The sequence below is a fragment of the Monodon monoceros genome, unplaced genomic scaffold (assembly GCF_005190385.1).
Source record: "Monodon monoceros isolate NGI ecotype Baffin Bay Population unplaced genomic scaffold, NGI_Narwhal_1 Super_Scaffold_13, whole genome shotgun sequence".
Taxonomy (NCBI): Eukaryota; Metazoa; Chordata; class Mammalia; order Artiodactyla; family Monodontidae; genus Monodon; species Monodon monoceros.
In genome coordinates, this window is record NW_021703769.1 from 43,370,015 (window position 1) to 43,382,649 (window position 12,635).

The window sequence follows — 12,635 nt, forward strand, 5'->3', positions numbered from 1 at the left end:
TGCACCTGTGTATGTATGTGCGTGTACGTATATATAATATGTGCATGTGTGTGAGTGTGTAATTAGCAACCGTCTCCGTAGGAGGTGGGATTATGAGGACAAATCCCTGAGCCCAGGGAGTTACCAGGATACAAAGCAGGGTGGAAGGAATGCTCATAAAATACAACCTGAGGCGCGGTGCCTAACGGGAAGGGTGGACAGGGCCGCGGGGCTGCAGAAGTGAGAGGGGGCACCGGACCCGGCAGCAGCTGTGCGTGCAAGTTGAGGCCGGGGCTGGGAGACCACGTTGGAGGCTCCTGGGCAACCCAGCCAGCCCAGGTCTCGAGACCTCGGGGAGGAGGGGGCAGGACAGGTGTGATCAAGGGGCAGGCGCAGAGCAGGTGGGCCGGGAGGGGCAGGGCAGGGTTGGAGAGACAGGTGCATGGGGGCCGCGGTGCTTTTCCTGGAAGCAGACCATTGAGAGGATGGGGGCGGGTCTCGATGTGGCTCCGTGGAGGGTGACCCAGTTGGCACAGATGCATGGCTTCCTCTGGACACGCACCATGTCCTTAGCTGGAGGAGGGACGGAGGCAGAGGGAAGACGTCAGTTAGACTCCATCGGCAAAGGAGAAGGCTGGTGCCGTGGGTGGGAGGGAACTTTGCCTGAACTTCTGCTCCTCAATGATGCGACTTCGATTTAATTTAAAGGTCACGTTAGATTCCTATTAATGAATGGAGATTAATTCCTGTCTCTTTACTTAACACCCTGGCCTTTGTTATCAGGCACCTTCCTCTGACATTTTCTAAGGTCAGATGAATTTCTGAACTTCCTCAGATACTGCACAGTCTTCTCCAGGTGTGGGTGTATTGCAATATTCCCTTTCCTCACCTGCATCACGGTTTAAATAGGATTGTGCAATTACATTGGGTAGGATTTTGTTTGAAGTCCATGATGTGGGCGACTTCATCCACTGTGTTGTCCTTTAAGAAGTGCTGTCGGTCAGTCTGGCCGGTCCGAGAGCAAGAAGTCTCTGGGATGGTTCCCCGCCAGTGGCAAGCTGTGTGTTGGCCAGGAACCCCTGGCTTTGCTGGTCTTTTCTGAATGTGCCAAATGGGGGTGGGATGTAGACCCTGTCACCGGGTTGCCCCCTCTGCTCCATGGACAGAAGGCTGAGGCTGGTCCTTCGTGGAGGGGGTGGGCTTTCAAGAGGCCTCTCCCCCTTCCCCCTTAAAACAGAGAAGCACCCAGTTTGGGGTTCTATGTAAAGGTTAATTTGGGGGAAAGCAAATGTTTCATCATGTGACAGTCAATTCTCCTTTTCTTCCGGTAACAGCATGTGGGTGTAGAGGCAAGTCATCCCAGGTTGTTGAAGCCTGCTCCACCCTCCCATCTTTTTTTTTTTTTTTTTTTTTTAATTTGTTGACAGTGCCACGTGGCATGCAGGATCTTAGTTCCCTGACCAGGGATTGAACCCGCACCCCCTGCAGTGGAAGCATGGAGTCTTAACCACTGGACCGCCAGGGAAGTCCCCACCCTCCCATCTTTTGCTGCAGCCATTGTAACCACGGGGGAAGCTGGGGATAGGGGGGCCACAGAAACACTCCCCTGAATCGTTGGGTCACTGCTGGAGGACAGCCACCCGAAAGGCTCTGGGAGGAGAAGCAGGAGGTGAGTGCCCTCTGTGTGAGGCCCTGGGGTCTGGGGCATTTGTCTCTGCCTCATGGCTTAACCTAGTCCTCCCCTAACACTGATGGAAACCACCCTACTGGGGCCAGCGTCCCTCCCAGCTCCACAGGCCCCTGACATTCAGCTTCCTTTTCCACAGACAGCATGGTTGTTCTTTGGTTGCAAGTTGAGAGACAGCACAGGGCTGTAAAGGCAACAAAATGGTCCTGATCAGAGGCAGCAGAACCAAGAAAGCAGAGGGCTGTCAAGGCCTGGTGGATAACCCGAATCAGTCCTCGCTGAGGAGGGTCGGGTGTGAAGAGGCCAGAGGGCCTGGGAGCGGGGAGAGGGCAGAGGTCTGGGTCTGGCAGGGAGGCAGCGGCAGGGGGTCTGGGCCTGGGGACCAGTTTGTAGCAGGTTGTGCTGGGATCCGGAGAGGAATGGAGGAAGGCAGGTGGGGCTCTGTCCATCAGTGACTGGTACCAGGCCTGGCCTGCGGGGCTTTCTCTCCCACGACAGGGGAGTGATGATAAGGCCTAGAATTCATAATGGTGTTTCCTGTGGGCTGGGTGCTTTACCTGTGCCATCTCCTTTAGCCACACATCCCTGTGAAGTAGGGAAATTATCTATTTTGCTCATAAGAGAAAGGCCACTTGGCGGGGTGAATAATTAATGCGGTTCCCTTTCTTCCATTACAAGCTGCCTTTCCAGGGACTGACCCCCAGACTGGGCGGGGTGGAGGCATGTCGGCAGCAAGATGGGTTCGAGGGTGAGTCGGAGGTGTCCCGCCAGGAGTCTCAGCTCTGGGACACCAGGTGGGACTCTTGTCGGTCCTGGCTTCTCTGGCTGGGGCTTTGGGGCTGAGCCTAGCTGGGGAGTCGCCGTCTCCTATTGACCTGGGGCTTGGGTGCAGTGGTGGGGAGCCGGCTCCATTCACCATATTTTGATGGAGTAGAAACTCCTCCTTCGGAATAAGGGTACAAACTAAGAGACTGAGCAGCACTGGGACCCCTGGAGGCCTTCCCTCCCCCAGCCCGGGCACCCCCTCCCCTCCCCCAGCCCGGGCTCCCGCTGCCCAGTTGCTCAGAACCTCTGCCTGCAGGTTCACTCTGTTCCCTGGCTCCCAGCCCTCCCCTGCCTCCTGTGCCGGTGCTGGTGCTGGTGCCGGTGCTGGTGCCGTTGCCGAGTGCTCGGAACTCTGAGAGCAGTCCCTGCAGGTCGGCTGAAGTGCGACCACGCCCAGTGTGCGGGGCTCCTCCCCATTCTGTCCTGTCCGCCCTCCCTAAGGTGCTCATACTACTCCCCTCTGGAGGGCTCACCTCCATAGGAGTTTGGGCATCTTACTCAGACTCCCTAAGGCCTTGGACTCTGGATCAGTCATGCCAGAAGAGTCCGTCGAAAATCCCAACAGGCCCTCAGAGGGGACCGCATGTGTGAACGCCGGATCTCTGCTAGTGGTGAGGACGGGCAGTGGAGATTTCCAGATCCTCCTCCAGCTTCAATGAAACGTCTCATCTTTTTTTTTTTCTTCATTTCGGCTGGAAACGTGCAAGCACGTTTGGATGGGATGAGGATGTTTAGAAGTTCCTATCACAGCTCAGCACGAGCCCTGCAATTGCCCAGCAGGTCTGAGACATTACTCTGCTCATCACCCTGTGACCTTGGACCGCCTGTGACCTTGGGGACTTTCCAACCTCTGTAAGCCTTAGGTCCCTCCTGTGGGGTCCGGGAGGCTCATTATCCACACCCCGCTGTTGGGTTCATGAGACCAGGTACGCGCCAGCTGCTCCCTGCCCTTGCCGACACCCCGACGTCCCGTTACCCTGCCTGGGTAACTCTCCTTGGAAGTAAATGTATCAGTGTGTGTCTGCTGGGGCTGTGGAAACAAAAGACCTCAGACTGGGACTCAAACAACAGAAAGGTATTGTCTCTCAGTTCTGATAAAAATTAGAGTAGAGAGAAATGAAGCAAAGAAAAGAAAAACAATGGAGAAAATCAACAAAACCAAGAGATGGTTCTTTGAAAAGGTCAACAAAATTGACAAACATTTACCTGGATTGATTAAGAAAAAGACAAGACTCAAATTACTAAAATCGAAGTTAATGTGGGGACATTACTACTGATTCTACAGGCATGGAAAGGATTATAAGAGAGTTTTATGAACATTTGTACATCAACAAATTGGATGATCTAGATGAGATGGACAAACTCTGGAAACACAAACCTACCAGGCATGAACCCAAGACACAGAACATTTGGATAGACATACAAATAGTAAGATGATTGAGTCTGTAATCAAACATCTTCCACAAAGAAAAGCTCTGCCGCATTAGGCTTTACTGCTGACACTTCATGTATTAAAAACTGAGTTGGTAGCTGGGGAGAGAGATTCGGGTTAGGGATTAAGAGATGAGACATCTGTGAAGGGAGGAAACAGGTCGGAAGAAGCAGAAAGCCTGAATCCCAGTGTGTAGCCCCATATCTTGTTGAATCCATCTCTCCGTCTGGGATAGGTTGGTCCAGTGAGACAGTTGTGTCTCATCTTGGTGGCCTGCTCCACACCCTTCCTGATGCTCCCATGGTGATGACGCCACGTCCGGGCAGAGCTGACAGCTGGGCACCACCATCAGTGACTTCGATTGGCTGCTCTGCCTGGAAGAACGTCCCAGGGCACCGGGGGGGGGGGCGGGGGTCGCCCAGCACCTCACACCTCTGGAATGAAGACATGATGTCACCCGACCCTGCTGTTGTTGCAGAAATGTTTTCCTGCTGATAAAGGTGCTCAGTCCTGATATGAGGGAAGCATGTGATGCTTCAAAGCAAACCCGAGAATGAACCCCTGGGTGCCCACTCTCTCCAGGGCCCCTTCTCCTAGCGGTGCCACACTGCGTGAGAAACATCCGGGAACAGGGTCAGGCTTCAGGACAGAGCCCCGGGGCCCCTGCTGTGTATCCCAGGCTTCCAGGTTGGTGTGTTTTGTTTTCCTAAATCTCTTGACAGTATTGGCAGAAGGTCTGCAGCCTGGAAACGGCACAGAATACACGGTGGCCCTCCTTCCCACCCTCTCTCAACCCCACAGTTACCCCTCAGCTGGAGAGTGGGGAGATGTTTTCTCAATCCACCTCAGGAGGAAGAGAAAAGCAAGGGCAGAAAACACACATGGCTTTCTTACTCCAAACACAGCCTCTGAGGGGCCCCAAGGCAGGCCAGTTAGCGCCACACAAGGCCTGCCCTTCCCCTGCCCAAGGCCCATCACCTGGTCTCCTCCCTGCTGGTCCCTCAACCCCTCCCCCATCCCCAGAGCTTCAGGCGCCTCTGCCCCTGACCCTGGGCTCCGTCCCAGCCCCTCTCGGAGGATTACTTTCCTAATCACTTTCCCCTGACTTTATTTTCACACACACCATTTTCTTAGCAGGCCTCTTTCTCTTACAAACATTTAAGAACAGATTTTAAGTAAAATGGATTTGGAATGTAACTGCACTGTGGCCCCTTCATGGGTGTTCTGCCCCTTGTTCATGGTGTCAGGCGTGCGGGCTGCTGACCGGTGCTTGGGGACCCCGTGGGGGCCAGATCAGGAGTCCCCCCCGCCCCAGTGCCTGCACGTATGCTACAGGGGGCTGGGCCGGGAGCGCCTGAGTGCTTCCAGAGCGCTCAGGGTTAGCAGTGCTTAGATAGTGAGCACCCATCACCACACCCGTCCCCCTGAGCAGGGTACCCTGCCCTCCAGGCCATCACGTCTGGCCTCTTTGTGTCTTGTACCTTTATAGCAGGCCTGGGGGGAGCAGTCACAGGCAGGCTCTGTGACGGGTGTGAGTGAGGCCGGGCGGGCCCTCGGGGCAGCACTGTTCTCTCTCTGAGATGGGGCTGTTCTGGGGGCCGTGCAGTTGTTATGATTCAGAAGGACCTTCCGGTGGGGAAGACACCTCCTACTCCCAAATGGCACTGCCCCATCACCAACCCCACGTACATGTTCAGTGTCTTACTCATCTCTCCCTGATGCTTTCGTGGTTTATTGTCTGTCTGCTTGTAGATGGTCCCCCCACCTCCAGAAATATAAGTTCTGGGGAGGCAAGGACCTTGCGCTTTTCCCTTCGGCTTCCCAGTGTCCACTCTGTGCTGGGTCGTCCCTTGCCCTGGACGTCACGACCTCAGCTCAGGCACGTCTCAGGGCCAGCTTTTCGAGAAGCCGCAGTCCTGCTCAGGGACAGCTCAGGGCTGCTCTGCAAGAGGCCTGCTGGTGTGACTTGTCCCCTCTGCCAAAGGTCAGCGAGGTCAGAGCCGAGACCGTGGACGACGTGAGGCTGGACACTCATTGACACCTGGGTGGAACCAGCAGGCCACGACCAGTGCACAGCTGCTCCTGCTGGGCAGTCCTGCCGTTGAGTACTGAAGACACCCGCCTCCTCCACACGTCACTTGTGCCGGCCTGGGTCCCGGCTCCAAAGTGACTGCAAATCTCAGAGGACTACTCGGTCCCCTGGCCATGGTTGCTGCCCAGGGAAGCAGGAGGTGAGCCCAGAAGGGGAGACTCCTCTCTGGGTGGGGGCAGGCCTGGCTCCAGGACCCCTGGACATCCAGATGCCGTCTACACAGGCAGGACACCTCCCTTCTGTCCCGGAGTCAGTGGCCTTGAAATGGTTCGGGCAGCCGGAGCCTGAGGGTAGGAACTCTTCCCCAAACATGGGCAACTGGCCACTTGAGGTAGGAGGGGGACTGGGGGAGAGGAAGCGGGCCTGACTGGAGCCCCTCGTCCGGCAGTGGCCGTGGGTGAGTTCCCGCACATTCAGGGCAGATGCAGCAGCTACGCTCACTATACCTCTGGGGGTGTTCCTGCCATCGGTCCTGCCGTCGGGTGCGGCCACCAAGCCCCCGTCTGCAGGGAGCGCCTGCCATGGTGGCTGAGTCAGGCCTGTCTTACTCACACACCCTAACCTCTGAGGTTTGGGGGGCTGCCGGGGAGGAGAGCTTTCCAGAACAGAGCCGCGTCAGCAGCCTGGAGCTGGGCGGTGGTTAACCCATGAGCAGGCACGCGTGTTGTGTGAAGAGATAAACCCTGGAAACACAGACAGGAATAGAACAAAGCTCAATCCAAGCCCACTGCAACCCAGGAAACTCACAGGAAACGAAAAAGTAGAATTTCCTTCCTATAAACAGAGTCCAAAGGAATGCGTCGGGTTTTAGAAGGTAGGGTGTCTCTGATTTCACCAACAGGAAGAAATGGTGGGGGGTAAGGGTGCGGTGGGCAGGGAAACCTTTGACACGTGTGAGTGCGATGCTATAGGATCAAAGGTCAGAAGGGCAGAGTTTACCTCTTGGCCTCATCACTCCCAGGTTGGGTGACTGGCGAGTCACTTAGTGTCTTCAAATGTAGTCGGGGCTTCTTGCCCTACCAGCCACCTGCTTTGTCTACTACCTGTCTTACCTGCTACCTGCCGTATCAGCTACCTGTCCTATTATCTGCTCTACCTGCTACTTGTCCTACCTACCACCTGCCATATCTATTACCCTCTGTTTACTACGTGCCCTACCTACTACCTGTCTAAACTGCTTGTCCTACCTACCACCTGCCATATCTATTACCCTCTGTTTACTACGTGCCCTACCTACTACCTGTCTAAACTGCTTGTCCTACCTACCACCTGCCATATCTATTACCCTCTGTCTACTACGTGCCCTACCTACTACCTGTCTAAACTGCTTGTTCTACCTACCACCTGCCATATCTATTACCCTCTGTTTACTACGTGCCCTACCTACTACCTGTCTAAACTGCTTGTCCTACCTACCACCTGCCATATCTATTACCCTCTGTTTACTACATGCCCTACCTACTACCTGTCTAAACTGCTTGTTCTACCTACCACCTGCCCTAAAAATCCTTTGCTGCTTTGCTGCTCATCCCTCCCTCCCTCTCAGTCCCTGGCAACCACCAATCTCTTTTCTGTCTCCATGAGTCCGCCTCATTCAGAGTGCCATAGAGTCGCAATCACAGTAGCCTTTTTAGACTGGCTTCTTTCAGTTGGAAATCTGCATTTATGGTTCCTCCATGAATTTCGTGGCTTGATAGCTCATTTCTTTTGATCACTGAATAATGTTCCATTGTCTAAATGCATGCCAGATTACCTATCCATTTTAGATGCTCTTTAATTCCTTTCCCCCCAGCCCCCCAACCCAGACTGAGGTCTGGATCTGGTGCAAAGCTCCACCCAGCACCTTCATCTGACATTTCTCCTGGGACACCCACCCCGTGTTGGACTTTCTGCTTCTTGGATTCCAGGCTCCATTTATTTGATTCCATGCTGTGAAGCACAAACTTCAATAGCTCTTGGGAAAGAGAAAAGGGAAGGAAATTACTGAGGCTGTGCACATTTGAAAATGCCTGTATTCTACCCTCATTCTCAATCGATTGGCTAGGTATAGAATTCTCAGTTGGAAACTATTTACTTTCAGAATTGAGAAGGTGTTGATTTCTGCTCCAGCTTCTGGAGTGGTGGTGGAGCAGTGGATGCCGCGTGACCCTGGTCGTGGTGTAAACCTTTACGGTTTCTCCCCAGGATGTGCAGGGACCTTTGGCGTGGGTCCGCATCCATCCTCCATGTCAGCCTCTCGGATGGAGCGAGCGATCCCTGGGTCTGGAAGTCCCTGTCCTGTGACCATGTCTGAGCCAGATCAGCAGCGCTTGTTCCACGAGTATGTGGCTGTGATGCAGCTGGCCGCTGCCCCGCTCCTGGCTGAATGAGTTGGCACATTTGCGCTGTGACCGCCTGGGTCCTTGAGGAAGTTGAGTCACTTCCTTGTGCAAATCACAAACTGTCAAAAATGCTGTGCTTGCAATTGAACTTTCCACGTATTTAAAGTAATAATGGCTTCACGGGAGCCAAGACAACACCCAGGCTCTGATGACACTCAGTTATGCTGACGGAGGAGCTGCTGAAAGACGGGCAGGCTGGTGGGGTTCCACTCCAGGCTGGCCCAGCTCCATCCCTGCAGCCTCAGCGAGGGCTCTGGGCTGAGCAGTGGGGTCAGGAACAGGCTGGCTGGATGGGATTCTGTCAGCTGGCATTGTCATCAGACACCAAGGCTTCTCACAGATGGAGAGTTGCCTTGAATTCAGGCCAACCTCTGTCTCATCAAGGATGTGGTCTTTTCTCCTCTGAAGAAAGGCATTTGGTGTTTGATGGGTAACAAGGCTGCTGCTTGCCGAGAGGAATGGCGTTGGGCCGCAGCAGTGCTGTGCTTTCCCCCCTGTACCACGATGCTGGACAGGTGTCACTACCAGCCCCTCCACCCCAACTAAGATGAACGGAGCCACATCACTGCAACCCAGCAGAGATCAGACTCACGTCCGGGTCTTTTTCGATCCAATCCCCCATCTCTCACCACTGGGCCACACTGCCCCTGATCCTCAGATGCAAATATATGTGTTGACATATGAGAAAAGCTATGGGAACCTGTGAGGTGATCCTTGGGAGTGTAGCGTGCTGGTGGGACATTTCTGCAGGGAAGAAGGGCCATGTCCACGTCCGACCAAACCCCGCAGCATAGAAACTGCTCCTTAGGTGGCATGGGCCACTTGAAGGTATGCCGAGCCCGGATGAAGGGCTGGATCTGAGTCCAGGCTCCGACACTTAGTGAGGCCTCCCTGGTCAGCTGCTCCGAGCCTCAGATTTTCCATCTGTAGGTCAGGGGTGAAAATGTGGCCTAGTTAGGGTCACGGAACTCTGTGAGAACCAAGGGGGAGTATGGTGTCTGCTAAGCATTTTAGAAACTGTGAAGCAGCCCTTGCTGCTTGCTGTGGACACGAAGATGGCTGTCCCCATGGGAAGGCTGTTCACTTAGGTAGCCGGGTGCGTTTTCTGCCCATGTAAGTGACAGGACTTTTCACTTTTGCTGTTGGGAAGGAGTGACCAGCATTTCCTGGGACTGACCCTGGGACCCTTGCCTCGTGGGGAAGGGAGAAAGGCACGTCTTGGAGCCCAGTGTGGAAACAAGCTTCTTCCCCTGGGAGTGGGTGTGGTGTGCATTGTGCTCTGGCCAGGACGGAGGGCCGGGTCTGGAGGAAACAGGAGGGGCTGGGCCCATGTCCTCTCCATCGCTGCCATGTTTCACTGGTGGAAGAGACCTCTGTTTCTGTATCCACGAAGTCTGTGCCCCCAGGGTCAGCAATGCCTTCCAGGTACTATCAGCGATGAGTGACAATGGGGGACTGGCGCGGGGCGCACGGACAGAGAGTGGTTTGAAGGAGCAGGCTGGAAATGTCTGGAATAAGCCTTCCAGGCCTAAACTCTCAAATTCGTTTTCCCAAGTTGTTGTTACTAATGGCAAATGCAGAATGACCTGCATAAGGTACAGGTTCCTGGGAATTTTCTGCAAAACCCTTCCCCGTGCTGGGCCTGGAGAGGACAGTCCATCACCAGGGATGGAGCACTTACTGTGCTCACCTCTTTCTAAGCATGACGAATGGCGTCTTCATTTCAAGGTGAGGAAACCAAGGTTTGGAGGGATTGAAGGGGAGTTGACAAAGTCAGACAGTATTTGCCAAGTGGCCGGACTGAGGTTGGAAGCTGGGGGTCGGACCCAGGGTCCTCACTGTTTCAGTTTGAGCAGAGACGCCTCGGTCACCTCCCACTGAGAGCCATGGCTCCTTTTGTGACCTTGTGCGACCTTGTGTACTGCTTTCACATCGGATCAGTCCGATGTGACTTTCAGGCTCTCCTGGGCTGACAGCATCCCTCCAGATTCATGTCCCCACCCTCCCCCCCGCCCCTGGAACCTCGGAACCTCTGTGACTGTGACTAAAAAAGAAGGTCACATCTCAGAGTCACTGCCCTGTAATTAGGGGTAGGGCTGACCCTGAATCCAGTATGGCTGGTGTCCTCATAAGAAGAGACACAGAGACAGACGTGCAGAGAGAAGGAGGCCGTGGGATGATGGGGCAGAGGTTGGAGAGATGATGCCACCAGCCCAAGACCACCAGGGCAGAAGCTGGAAGAAACAGGAAGGACCCTCCCTGGAGCCTCGGAGGGGCCGTGGGAGGGAGCGTGGCCTTGGCTTGGACTTGTGGCCTCAGGACTCTGAGAGAATGATTTCTGTTGTTTTAGGCCCTATCTATCAATACATTCGTGGTGGTTTCTCACGGCAGCCCTGGGACACGAAGCCACACACTCAGCACTCTCTGGAGATGACCTGTCAGACCTCAGGCCTGTGGGGTCATGTCGGATGGACTCTTTCCTTCCAGTGACACCTGCCTTTGGCTGTGGTTGCTGCCTGGCTGCCTTTCCTGCGAGGCTGGGAGGGTGAGGCCTTCCGCCCCTTCCTCGGAAGGGAGGGAGCTTCCTGGACCCGGTGTCAGAGGCTCTGAGCATCACCCCGGGGGGCCCGCGTGCGGCCTTAGAGGAGCACAGCTGGGACCAGCCTCGCAGCCGCTTCTCCCGAGGGTGCCACCTTCTTCAGACAGGTGGCAGGGGGAGGTCTGTGAGCCTGTTCCCTGAGGGACTCCAGGTCCCTGGATCCCACTCAACCCATCCCAGGCCGGGTGGGAGCCAGGTCACCAGCATGATTTAATATCTGAGGGCAACCCGTGCCAGCTCCAGGCCCCGAGTCCATTCTGAACTCCGTAGAATGCCCCAATCTGGCTTCTCTGATGTTTCCTCCTGACTACTTGCTGGGGAGAACTCCACAGAGGTTTAGTGCCTTCTCATCAGAGAACTTGGGGTCACGTGACACCCCCTGGCTGTGTTGGTGTGTCAAGTGACCAGGCTTCCCTTTCCACACTGAGTCCAGCTCAGCTTCAACAGGGAGAAGGGGGTCATCACTGCCCCCCACCCCCCAGGGAAATATCTGCGAGTATTATCCTGTCCTCCTACTTTAAATTGCACCACCCCGCTCCCCTTCCCTTTCCTGTTTGCTTATTTTACCCCAAGGGCTTAGCATTCACAGATGGCTGCTGAGTTGAGGTTCCCTGTGTCTCCCCACTGGAATCAGCTCCGGGGGTGGGGCTGGGAGGGGTAGCTGGGTTTGTGACCTGGGCAGCCTGTGAAGTGTTTCTGGGGTCACGCTGAAAAACTGGGGTGATGAGACTGTGCTTTTAGGGGTTTGTGAAGGATGAATGAGAAAGTAAAGAACGGGTTTCGAACCAGTGGGTGTTGGAGCACTTCTTCAAAGATTCTTTTTCTTTAGGGCAAAGCTGATTTAGTCTTATGTCTTATAATATACTGATTCCCCTCAAAGGAGGTATTTCCTTCCCTCCCTCTCTCCCTCCCTCCCTCACTCCCCGATGTCTCTCTCTTCCATCCAGTCCACGCTCCCTGCCAACACACTGGTCTCCGTGCAGGGTCTGGGCAGCGTGCAGATCGGAGCCCCAGCCCTCCTGCACCTTTGTCCTGCCACCTGCTCTCAGATCCCAGCCTTCCTTTCAGCTTTCTCTCGTCGCCCACATGAAATTAACGTTACCTCCTTGGCATAAGGTTATTTTCACACCCTCCCTTCATGAGGCCTTGTCGCCGCTGGGGACAGATTCTAAAGCTCCCAGAGACCATGCAGAGAAAGGGCTGCCCTCAACCCACCCGCTCCTTGCATTTTCTCTTCTCCAAGGTACGCTTCCTGCTGCTTCAAGCCCTCCCCCATCCACTGCTAAGTTCCTGTTAAATACTGTCCAGTTGGTTTGGCCCATCTTTTTAGTCTGCTGAGACTCACGTGGTACTGATTCTGTTCACAGACCTGTTACCTTTTATTCCCAGTTACAGTAGGTCAACCACCTCATCCAAACACCATATACACGTGTTATGGGATGAGACCTTCAAAGAGCAACATTTCTTGGGACATTCAGAATAGAATTTATTTAGTAAAATGTTAGACATCTATTCATGGTAAAAAGCAAGGCTCCTTTGCCGACACGGTGTCTGTTTTTGCAGAAAATGGAATTTAGCAAGAAACAAATAGATCAGCTAAAAACTATACCCCCTGACTACCAATTCAGGATGGAATCGTA